This window comes from Aulostomus chinensis, chromosome 1, assembly GCF_037954235.1.
Source record: "Aulostomus chinensis isolate RoL2024-O1b breed Wild chromosome 1, RoL_Achi_v1.0, whole genome shotgun sequence".
Taxonomy (NCBI): Eukaryota; Metazoa; Chordata; class Actinopteri; order Syngnathiformes; family Aulostomidae; genus Aulostomus; species Aulostomus chinensis.
The window spans coordinates 22,712,643-22,725,343 of NC_141320.1; the positions used below are offsets into that span (position 1 = coordinate 22,712,643).

Here is a 12,701-nt window from a genome sequence, read left to right on the forward strand (position 1 = left end):
TCTTTGTCTCTGCCCTGCTCTCCTGCTCTCTTTCCCCCCAACCGGTCAAAGCAGAAGGCCGTCCCCACTGATCCTGGATCTGCTCGACGTTCCTGCCTGTTAAAAGGAAGGTTTTCATCACCACTGTTGCAGGATGTGCTGCTGATGGAGAATTGTTGGTGTAGGTTCATTGAAGCAGTTTGGTGCTGGACCTGCTCTACTAGTAAAGAGTCATGAGAGAACTTTGTTGAGACTTGACTTGACACACACACACACACACACACACACACACACACACACACACACACACAATCCTAAACAGGATAAGTGGAAGAAAATGGATGGATGGATGTTTCCCAATGTGGCTCTGCAGCAGGAGGTCTTGTAGAAACAGGGACTGACCTGACACCAGCTCCCTCTGGAACAATGGTTCATTCATTCATCGGTGCCAGGAGGCCTAAAAACACAAAACACCAATTCAATCCAGGACCTTGGAGCCTAAACTGAAACTCCATCACACGGTGGCTCTGCTGGGGCTCCCACAGGTGAGTGAGGCTGAGCTCCAGTCTGCTCTGAGGAGGCAGCAGACATCTGCACCACTCAGAGGTTTGGTTGGTGGCTTTGACAAAATCCCTACAAACTAAAATCCTGTTGAATCAGGAAGTTCTAGTTGAACTCTCATCCACGTCACATGACCAAGAAAACCTCCTCTTTCATTCAGACCAGAACAGACAAACATAGAAACATTGACACCACAGGTGGGCACCGTCAACTTAAAGCACGTTAAAATGGCAAAATATGAGGCCATGCATGCATTTATTATGCAAAATGTTTGATACTTTATTGATAATAAGGATTCCAAGAAACATTCTGAAACCAGGCTGACCTGTGCCGTGTGCTAGCCTATGGAAACAAACAGACCCAGAATCAGATATAGAGGTTCAGGTTCTGGATGGTTCTGGTTGGTTCCTGCAGTAATTGAAGCAGTTAAAGGCATGTATATCCAAGTGTGTGTGTGTGTGTGTGTCAAAAACTGACCCACTTCTTTTGCCAACATGAGCCCACAGTGGTGGTGTCTCTAAAGAGGTGGAGCTCTGTCCTTCACCTGCTAGGTTCCAGCAGGCAGCTCAGGTCTAGTTTTCTTCACTGAGCCTCCATGATGAGTTTCCTCTGAGAAGTTCTTGTCCAAGGTCCCAGCTGGTAAAACCATTGTCACCAGTGATACTGGGACCCTGCAGTCCAGTGGTCTTATCAGGACCACACTGGACCTGCCGTCTTTGTTTGTTGTGTTGTTGTGCAATGTGAGAGAACGTGACAGACCATTTTATACCAAAGAAAGGCTGTGTGTGTGTGTGTGTGTGTGTGTGTGTGTGTGTGTGTGCGTGTGTGTGTAACCATGTTAAACTCTTTTAAATAAATGTTTCAGCCTGCTATTATCTGGATGCTGTATGATTCCTGCAACCCCAGACTAACTCAGGTGTTCGTACTGCAACCTAAAGTATGGTGATGAGGACAATGATGAACAATCCACAAGGTGATCAGAAAATAAGAAATGGATTCAGGAACAACAAACCCATCTCTGAACATGTGACTGAAACATGTGAGTGGGACTGGCAGAACCTGGCTTTACCTCAAAGTGTCTCATCCAGAGATCTGTGACAGGCGTCTGCTGTGGAGGGTCAGTCTGTCCGTCCACATTCAGATCATCGATGCAGCGACTCTGCTAGGATCAAACTACTCAGGATGAAACAGACCAATGTTGACATCAAGTAGCAACTCAGCAGCTGATCAACAGAGTCCTCAGCACCAGTAGAGCCTGGTCCTGGTCCCTGGGGGGCTCCAACCACCAGCCTCTCTGTTAACAGCCGAGCGCCACAGAGACTCTGAGTCTCCTGCTGTTCATGAAGAGTTTTCAGGCTAAATTCAGTGTGTGAGGTCCACACTGCACATTTGAGGGACCATGAAGGACAGAGGAGAGTCTGACTGTCATGGTGAAAGCCTTCAGCACTAGAACTGAAACAGCCCCACCATCTTAACCCCCCCAGACCAAACATCATCGTCCAGCCTCCAACCAGAGGTCCCTCAGTTATCATGGAGCCACAGGTGGAGTCTGGATTCTTTTCTAGAATGAGACGGCAGTGACAGTCCTGCAGAGTGACATCACTGACATGAATGGCTGACTTCAGTCACATGACTGGATGACTTCAGTCACATGACTTCAGTGCCAAACAGTGCACACTGGTGCCGACCAGTCAAAACCACCTCAGACTGTATCATTCTATATGCTTGGCTGTAGTGTGTGTGTGTGTGTGTGTGTGTGTGTGTGTGTGTGTGTGTGTGTGTGTTTTTAAAAAGGCAAAAAAGTCTTTTTTTCAGCAACAGAACTTTAATATAAACACAAAATGAAAAGCAGAACAAGCCAGAACCCAAAATATGGATTTACAGAGGAAGCGTGCTGGGCCCAGAACCCAGAGTTGGATGGATCAAAACCATCCTCTGCTAAAAGAAGGGAACAAAATAAACCTGGTTGTTTTGAAATGTGAATCTGTTGAAGAGGGTGGAAATGGTGAGGGAGTCAGTTGTTCCTTTTGTTTTATGACAGAGACCTCATTGTGAACTAAATCATTTTAATTCTTTACTTGAAGATTCACGCTGTTTCGCTCAAAATGTTTGACAACTTCCTCCATGCTGGCGCCCCATCACACACAACAGGTGCACTTGTCCTCTTTTCTCCTCTGACCCTCAAACATTCACAGTCTTCCAGTGAACGTCCAATTGTCCTCTGAAATAAGAGATGAATCTTTCCCTGCTGAGACTCCTGATCTCTGACTGTCACTAGCATGTGCTAGCAGAATACAGCACTCCTTCTTCATGATCTGTCTTTGTCTCTGACCAGCTCTCCTGCTCTCTTTCCTCCTACCAGTCAAAGCAGACATCTTCACCTACTGATCTTGGATCTGCTGCCCGTTCCTGCCTGGTAAAAGAAGGAACCAGCACCTGGTTCTCCAGGCTGAATGAACTCCAGGACGTTGGCCAGCCGTGTCAGTTGAAACCTTATTTGTCCAAATAGAGAAAAAAATAAGTCTGATTGTTGATGAAAGATGTCATCATGGCTTTGAAACTGTGGTTGGGGACCAGCCAACATGAGCACATTCATGGAAGAATAGCAGTAAAAACAGGAAGTGTCAGTTAGCAAGTACTCACCAGTCTGTCACTATCATACTTGATTCTAGTGGAACAAAATGGCTGCTGCTGACTGTGCTGCCTGGTGGTGGATCACTCTTCACCATCCTCTCAGGCCTTGATGGAACCAAAAAGGCCAGTTCCTGGAGAAGATCTTCTAGGGGTCCAGGTTAAAGCGGTGCCCCAGCTGGCACCAGGCGCTGACCCAGGTCCTGCATGGGAGATACTGTCAGTTCTGTTCTGCCCTGCTCACAACCACAGGCTGGTGTTGAGGCCTGCAGCAACCAGGGCCCCAGTCACCAAGAGTATAAAGGCTGGTCATTGTGGCAGTGGGAGGAGTCAAAATGAAGACAGACCAATGTGAGCAGGACGTTCCTGGAGAAGTCAGAAGAACTTGACCATGTTTCCTACAGTACCCAGGAGGCCTGGTAGTTGTTGAAGGAAGCTCCAAAAGCAAAGAGCAGACAGCAGGACATCAAAAGAAAAGATCCAGACACTAAAACTACAAGTAGAAACAAGAAGAAATCCTAAAAGTTTTGTAAAGATACTACAAGGTTGGATATACATTATTATATACACTACTATTCTCATTGACTCCTAAAGAGGGACAGGAAACATTAGAATGTGGATCAGATCAGCTGATTTCAGTGTTGAGTCCATCCCTCCATCCACTTTCTGTTCTTATCCTTTAAGGGTCATGGGGGGGGGGGGGGCGATCCCAGGTGACATTGTTCAAGAGGCAGGGTTCACCCTGGACAGGTCACCAGTCCATCAGGACAAATGAGGTGGTCGGTATCATGCAACCTAAACTAAAACATTAGTCAGATCAAATTCAGATTAAAGCAAGAGTCTCCAGATCAAAGCCAGAATTCCTGATGATGTCATCAGGGCTTTGACAGTAGCTAGAATTCTGTCTTTGATCTCAGGAGGACATGAAAGAAACACAATTTAGAAAAGTATATGAGACCACGGCAGCATGATGGTTTAGGGGTCAGCACTGTGGCCTCACAGCAAGAAGGTTCTGGATTTGAGTCCAGGCTCGGGTGCAGAATCTGCATGTTCTCCCCGTGCATGCGTGGGTTCTCTCTGGGTACTCCGGCTTCTTCCGACCGTCCAAAGACATGTAATTTGGGATGAGGCTGATTGGACACTCTAAATTGACTGTAGATGTGAGTGTGAATGGTTTTGGCGACCTGTCCAGGGTGAACCCCGCCTCTGGCCTGTAGATGCTGGGATAGGCTCCAGACCCCTCGACCATCAATGTAGGTCTTTTGTTAATTGCATGCGACATGAAATTATTATTGGTCACTTTTCTAGCAACAGTCTCACAGTGGCAAGACAAGAACACTTCTACTTTTAATGTTGACAGTTTGTTCAACACTAAACTTCATCCAGTACCATGTTGTCAAACACTGGAACCTCCACAGCACCTGAACAGGGACTTGAACCCTGGACCCTCACATTAAAAGTCTGATGCTCTACCGTCTGAGCTCCTCAGGCTCTTTCTACAGCATTGAGACAGGAACAGAAACACCTGTGAAGGTCAAACTGATGCTTTCTTGACTTGTTCAGTCCTCCATGTTGAAGTCCACCATGCTTTTGATTGGCTCTGATTCTCTGTGGCAAAATCCAACAAGAGGCTCCAAAAATGTCCTGAATGTCACAAGAATGCACAGGACAAGATGTTAGTTTCCTTCATGTCTGCAGTTCCTCCACTGGAAAGTAAAGTCAATGCTGCTCCTCTGCTGAAACCTGGGATCGGACCAGGGACCTTTAGATCTTCAGTTTAAGGCTCTCCCAACTAAGCTGGTTCAGTTCTGAGGGAGGGCCCTGCTTCTCTCATTTATAATCTCTTCCACTCTCACTAGAACTAAGAGAGGATTGGAGCTTCTGAAGTCCTGACACAAATCAAACCAGGGACTTTGAACTACACAGTGAAGGAGTTGGTCATCAAGGTCGATGGCAGCTTATTAAGTTCTAGCTTTGATCAAATATAAGAAATGTAAATGAATTCAACATTGATTGCATTTCCCTCCTTTCTTTGGTGCAAGGAACTGAGGACTGGAGCTCTAAGTTTTCCAGTTCCTACATCAGTGAATGGACTTTCTGTGCTGCAAGGAGCCAAAGCTACTAAGGAGGATTACAGTTTGTCCTTGCAGGAGTCAGTGACTTAATAGAGTCTAACAAAGGGTTGGACCTGAATGAGACAGTCACCCTTCAACATGGGGCCATGGTAGAGTGAACCAAGAACACTACAATGGGGGTGAGAGTGGAGCCATGATGGACTCACAGTTCATCACCTCCACCATCATGTGGACCACCTGATCACCTCTTCCTCAACCTCTAAATAACTCATTCCCTGACCGGGAATCGAACCCGGGCCGCGGCGGTGAGAGCGCCGAATCCTAGCCACTAGACCATCAGGGACCACACTGAGCTCTCCAACAACAGAGACTATAGACAATGACTCAAGAACACAGGACTCTGTGGTCTCAGCTTGAGATGCAGAGGGTCCACCAAGACCACCAGACACCTCAGCCCCCTAAAGACAGTCCACCCGCAGGATCAGCTTCTATCACTCAGTGGTCCAGAACCATTATGGAGCCTGATCAGGAATGTGAGCAAAGCTCTTGGAACAGGCCTGCTGCCACCACAACTAAGATCCTGCAGGTCACTAGAAACTCCAGTGTCCAGCTGACAAGTGGACGTTCCTCTGATCTGTGGTGGTGCTGAGTTTAGCAAACATCTCCAACAAGAAGACGAAGGAGGCCATCAACTCCTCCAAGCTCAACATCTATACTGGCTTTACTGGGAGATCAGGAGGTCAAAGCAGACCTTCCCCCTCCACCTCAGATGGTTTCTACTCACAGAGATGAGGGACCAGTTCAAACCAACTCCCTGGAGCTCCCTTAAGCCATTGTCCCCCTCAGCTAACATCTGGATCTGGACCTGCACCGGTGCTGACTTGTGTCTTGAGTCCCCAGAGTTTGTTGAACCAGAGAAGCTTCAACTGGTGGCGGTCGTACAACCAAGCGTGAAGGTGAGCCTGCATTGTCTGATCTGGAGCTAACAGGAATTAGCAAGTTAGCAACATTTCTAGAGTTGCTGCTAAGTTGAATTTGAATTTATTTGTTGAAAGGTTCCAGTTTCTATGAGGTCAGGGAAGATTGGTGTGGATCTAAAGGTCCCTGGTTGGATTCCCACCTCTCACAGAGGACCTGATGCTTCACGTGAGCTGTGGGATTGGTCTTTACTGCTGAGACAGAAAGAATCCTCCCACATTGGCTTCTTTTAACTGTCAACATTGGTTTGGCTCATTGGAACATTTTCAAACCCTCGTTGCTCAGATTTTACATGAATTTGATCATGACTTTAGACAAATGTTCTGTTTATTAATTAAATAATCACTTCAGTTATGAATTTAGTGACTCAACCAGACTTGGTCCATGACAAAAGTCAGTCTGGTTATTATTCAGTTTCCAGTCAGTAGGGACACACACACACACACACACACACACACACACACACACACACACACAGCCTGTCTTCAGTATAAAATGGTCTGTCACGTTCTCTCACGTTGGAAGATTTCTCTGACTCCATTGTGAATACAGAGATTCTTCATCTGCCACCTGAGTCTTGATCCACTGATTCCTCTGATCCACCTTTTTTGCTCCAACAAGGCTGACAAGGATCAGGTGGGTCCATGTCATCCAATCAGGATGACCCAGTCATGTGACTGAAGGAGCTGAGAGCTTCTACACATCATTGTTGAAGGTGTCTTCCACTGTAGTCAGCAGCCACAACTCCTCTATCAACACCTGTCAGAGACCTGCTGGAGGACCCACTGAGGTTTGAACTGGGATCACTGGATTCAGAGTCCAGAGTGCTCACCCTTCCACCATGGAACCATCAAAGATGAAACGTGTGAGACAAAGTATGGCACTAATCATGTATGAGTGACTGCAGTGGTTTTCTGGATCTAATTTCCACAAACAAATGATAATTTGGGGAAAGGTCTGACAAAGTCTGACAAACCTACCCTGATTTTTTCAAAAAAAAAAAGGATGATTTTTAGACAGTGACATAGGGCAGAGTTGAGTTCATGGCAGTAAGAAATGATTTTCATTTTTCTAAAGGACAAGAAATGAACCAGAACATTAGAACCACGTAACATCTCTTGATCAGTTTGTTACATGGGACACATTCCAGACAGGAAGGTCCCACCAAGACTTGAACTGGGATCACTGGATCCAGAGTTCTCACCCTTCCACCATGGAACCAAACACAAGGAGGAGGCTCCTCTAAATACCACTTGACATCACCTGCAATCAACCTGTTGCTATTTGGAGGTTCATCTTGCTCTTGTTCCAGACTACATTGTCAAAAGGATCATGAACCACAAGGAAATCATGGAACTCCAGATTGATTCAGGACTTTCTAACTCCATCGTATGACCTGGGAGCAAAGACTGGCCAGGCCTTCCTTAATTTATCAGTTAATTACTGCTTCAACAAATATGCCACTTAATTAAGTTACCAGAATTTCTCTCATTGAAAAACCCACCAGCCTGATTTCTTGACATGACATGAAAAATTCTCCAAGAACCCACAGTTGGGTGGAAAGATACCAGGTTAACCAGGAGGAGTCCTGTTCCTGAACCATGGATGGAACAAAGTCCACTGGAAAACTCAGCAGTTCCTGAGTGCCAGATCCATCCGGGAGCTTGGGTCTCCCCTTGACTGTGGTGATCCATGAGATCAAGGAGGACAGAGGAAAGAAAAATCCTGTTGGAGATCTCCTACCTTCTTCCTCCACTTCACTACTACTTGGATGTCAGGAATATGAGGTACTTTACTCAAATGAGGTACTAGGAGTTTCCTGTTTGACAAGAAGGAAGTCAGAGGTTCATACCTCACTTGTTGGTGGTGCCCTCAACCTGCTGAGAGCATCACTTAGTTCTCTACAGAGAAACATGGCAGCTCTGCTGAAGGCTGCAGGAAACCTGCTGGAACTGAGACTTGGACTCAGGTCACTGGATTCAAAGTCCAGGGTGCAAACAGGTCCACCAGGGCATCTGTGCTTTACTTACCGTGTAAAAAGGACCACAGTGGTCGTCTGGTTTTAATTTAACAAACAAATACGGTTGAAAACTTTGAGACAGTGACACAGGGGTCTTATTTGAAGGGCCATGGGATGGGAAATATTCCAGACCTCTGAGATCAGAGCGCTCACTTTGATCTCAGGGTCAGTGGTTAGTGGCCCACTTTGATGTCTGGGATATCAGGTTCAAGGTTCTTCACAGCTCTGAATGAAGGCTTTCTGAAGTGTTAACCAGTACTCCAGTTGTAAAAAACAATCAGGGGGGATGGTAGATTTTGATGTTTAGGAACAGATCATTTGTGCTGATGACAGCCCATCAGGTGAGAGACCAACAGTGTACCCTTACTCCTCTCAAACAACAAGCATGCTATGGATATTACCTGTCTGCTACTCCTGTCATTGATCTTGACCAAGCCCCCAGGCTGACACTGCTACCACTGCTCCTCCATAGTGAGAGTCAAATGCAGAGGACATTTTCCCACCGGGTGCAAGTGCAACTTCATACTCATGCTACCTATAAATCTGCTAATTCATCTATATTTTGAAACAAAACATTCTCAAGTCAAGTCCATTTTAATTAAAGTGCAAGAGCAAAAGAATGAAACAAATGTACTTTGGCAGGATAGCGCTACACTCCCCACCATGAGGGGCAGTGTGGCAGACGATAGTGAGTGGTAACCTAGAAATAGACCTGGTCCGACCCTTCTCCGTCCTTTCCACTTCCTCTCCCTCCTTTACGGAGCCGACAGCCGTGCGTGGTGGCGTCTCGCTGGTCAGCAGATTGGTTACAAACAAAGGTATGCATGCTTGCTCTGCTCCATTATTCAGTGTCATGGGCCCCCTGTTTACTCCAGTTTTGCTCCGTCCGGCGGTGTGGTGTTACCGGGAGCTGGGCTGTCTCCCTTGGGCCGGTGTGTGCGTGGTGCGCTTTCTGTGGGTAAGACGCGTAGTTGTCTGCCTTTCATATCAAGCTGCCGATGATCTGTGGTGTTCTGATTATCCTCTTCCGGCCATCGTTTGTGTAGTCTGGGCTGCGGGCTTCCTCCTCCTGCCTCGTCTGACGCCACGATTCTGCTCTCCGGTAGGAAATGTTTATGCTTACAGTAATGTTGTGAAAGTTTCGAACTCCCTCAAAATGATGCTACAGTCATGTAGAAAGAGTTGCGACGAACCTAAAAATGATGCGACAGTGATGTAGTAAGAATTGCTCATGGAGTCAAAATGATGCTAACAGTAATGGAGTGATAGTTGCTAATAAACTCAGTGATGCTTACAGTAATGTAGTAAGTGTTTCGAACTCCCTCAAAATGATGCTGACAGTCATGTAGTAAGAGTTGCTACGAACCTTAAAATAATGCGACAGTGATGTCGGAAGAATTGCTCATGATCTCAAAATTATACGATTGCTGATTCGGCTCATAACGGACGCTGCTCCCAGTAACGGCGGTTAAAGCCGTGCACTACGGCCTTTATAAGAGCCTCAACGTGGGCCAAGAGAGGGCATCCCGACCCTCATCGGCGCTGAGCCATCCCCCTTGGAGACTGGTTTTTATAAGAGGGGCAGACATTTCCTTAATTACTTGAGTTTATTCCTTTTCTATTTGTTATTTCTTTCTTTGAATTATTACTGTTAGTTTTTGTGGGTTACATTTGATTTATTGTTTAGAACCCTTATTATTATTATTATTATTATTATTATTATTATTATTATTGCCTTTTGCTCCCCATTTTGATCATTTGGATTTAAAACAGTTTCTGTTGGGTTATTTGGGGTAGCTATATTTGGTTCGTGTGTGAGGGTTGCCTTGATTTCATGTTTTTGATGGTGTTCTTTTCTTTTCTTTGACAGGTGTTGAGGGCCCAGAGCGGCAGCGGTCCCCCTGGTGGTGGTTCCTTATTCATGTTTTTTTGGTTTGCTGTGTCACGGGCGCAGTGTAGCTTTTTTGGATCCCTCCCCTTTTCGTTACCGCTGTCGTGGTAAGCCCAAGTCCTGTCCCCTTTTCCTTTCGGTAATTCCTCTTGCACTCCTTATTATATCCATTGGTATTCATTTAGTCTGTTGCTCATTTTAAACTATTTTTCTAATAAAAGTATTTTATAATTGGAAATAACGATCCTTTCCTGTTGTATCTCTCGAACTGTGTGCCTTTGTTCAAATTGAAGCCTGGTCATTTTGAAATTTTGTTTATATCCTGGGGTGAAAGCCCCCAGGTGGCGTTGTCGGCAACTGTTCCCCACTGCTCGCCTTGCCACACTACGAACCTCAAAATAATGCGACAGTGATGTAGTAAGAATTGCTAATGAACTCAAAATGATGCTTACAGTAATGTAGTAAGTCTTGCTACGAACCTCAAAATAATGCGACAGTGATGTCGGAAGAATTGCTAATGATCTAAAAATGATGCCGACAGTAATGTAAAGGTTTCGAATAACCTCAAAGTGATGCTGACAGTCATGTGGTAAGAATTGCTAATGAACTCAAAATGATGCTAAAAGTAATGTCGTGAGAGTTGCTAATAAACTCAGTGATGCTTAAAGTAATGTAGTAAGTGTTTCGAACTCCCTCAAAATGATGCTGACAGTCAGGTAGTAAGAGTTGCTACTAACCTCAAAATAATGCGACAGTGATGTCAGAAGAATTGCTAATAAACTCAAAATGATGCGAACAGTAATGTAGCAAGTGTTATGAAAAACCTCAAAGTGATGCTGAATGTCATGTAGTAAGAGTTGCTACGAACCTCAAAACAATGCAACAGTGATTTCAGAAGAATTGCTAATGATCTCAAAATGATGCGACAGTGATGTCGTAAGAATTGCTAATGAACTCAAAATGATGCTAAAAGTAATGCAGTGAAGGTTTCGAATAACCTCAAAGTGATGCTGATATTCATGTAGTAAGAGTTGCTAGGAACCTCAAAATAATGCGACAGTGATGTCGTAAGAATTGCTAATGATCCCAAAATGATGCAACAGTGATGTCGTAAGAATTGCGAATTTACTCAAAATGATACTAACAGTAATGTAGTGATAGTTGCTAATAAACTCAGTGATGCTTACAGTAATGCTGTAAGTGTTGCTACGAACCACAAAAGTGTAATGTAGTGTAGTGTAGTGAGAATTGCTAATGAACTCAACATGATGCTAACAGTAATGTAGTGAAAGTTTCGAATAACCTCAAAGTGATGCTGACAGTCATGTGGTTAGAGTTGCGAGTAACCTAAAAATGATGCTGACAGTAATGTAGTAAGATTTGCTAATAACCTCAAAATAATGCGACAGTGATGTCGGAAGAATTGCTAATGAATTCAAAATGATGCTAACAGTAATGTAGTGATAGTTGCTAATAAACTCAGTGATGCTTACAGTAATGTAGTAAGTGTTTCGAACTCCCTCAAAATGATGCTGACAGTCAGGTAGTAAGAGTTGCTACTAACCTCAAAATAATGCGACAGTGATGTCAGAAGAATTGCTAATAAACTCAAAATGATGCTAACAGTAATGTAGCAAGTGTTATGAAAAACCTCAAAGTGATGCTGAATGTCATGTAGAAAGAGTTGCTACGAACCTCAAAAAAATGCGACAGTGATGTCTGAAGAATTGCTAAAGATCTCAAAATGATGCGACAGTAATGGAGTAAGAATTGCTAATGTACTCAAAATGATGCTAACCGTCATGTAGTGAAAGTTTCGAATAACCTCAAAGTGATGTTGACAGTCATGTTGTTAGAGTTTCGAGTAACCTAAAAATGATGCGGAAAGTAATGTAGTAAGAGTTGCTAATAACCTCAAAACAATGCGACAGTGATGTCAGAAGAATTGCTAATAAACTCAAAATGATGCTAACAGTAATGTAGCAAGTGTTATGAAAAACCTCAAAGTGATGCTGAATGTCATGTAGAAAGAGTTGCTACGAACCTCAAAAAAATGCGACAGTGATGTCTGAAGAATTGCTAAAGATCTCAAAATGATGCGACAGTAATGGAGTAAGAATTGCTAATGTACTCAAAATGATGCTAACCGTCATGTAGTGAAAGTTTCGAATAACCTCAAAGTGATGTTGACAGTCATGTTGTTAGAGTTTCGAGTAACCTAAAAATGATGCGGAAAGTAATGTAGTAAGAGTTGCTAATAACCTCAAAACAATGCGACAGTGATTTCAGAAGAATTGCTAATGATCTCAAAATGATGCGACAGTGATGTCGTAAGAATTGCTAATGAACTAAAAAAGATGCTAAAAGTAATGTAGTGAAGGTTTCGAATAACCTCAAATTGATGTTGACAGTCATGTTGTTAGAGTTTCGAGTAACCTAAAAATGATGCGGACAGTAATGTAGTAAGAGTTGCTAATAACCTCAAAATAATGCGACAGTGATGTCTGAAGAATTGCTAATGATCTCAAAATGATGCGACAGTGAAGTCGTAAGAATTGCTAATGAA

The 12,701-nt window shown here is 44.2% G+C and overlaps 1 non-coding gene across 1 annotated transcript; it reads right to left on the minus strand.

Annotated features, from left to right (window-relative positions):
- Nucleotides 1-5,517: 5,517 nt before the first annotated feature.
- trnae-cuc (transfer RNA glutamic acid (anticodon CUC)) lies at nucleotides 5,518-5,589 on the minus strand. The gene has a single exon. It is a non-coding gene; the product is annotated as a tRNA-Glu (tRNA).
- Between the last annotated feature and the right edge of the window lie 7,112 nt (nucleotides 5,590-12,701).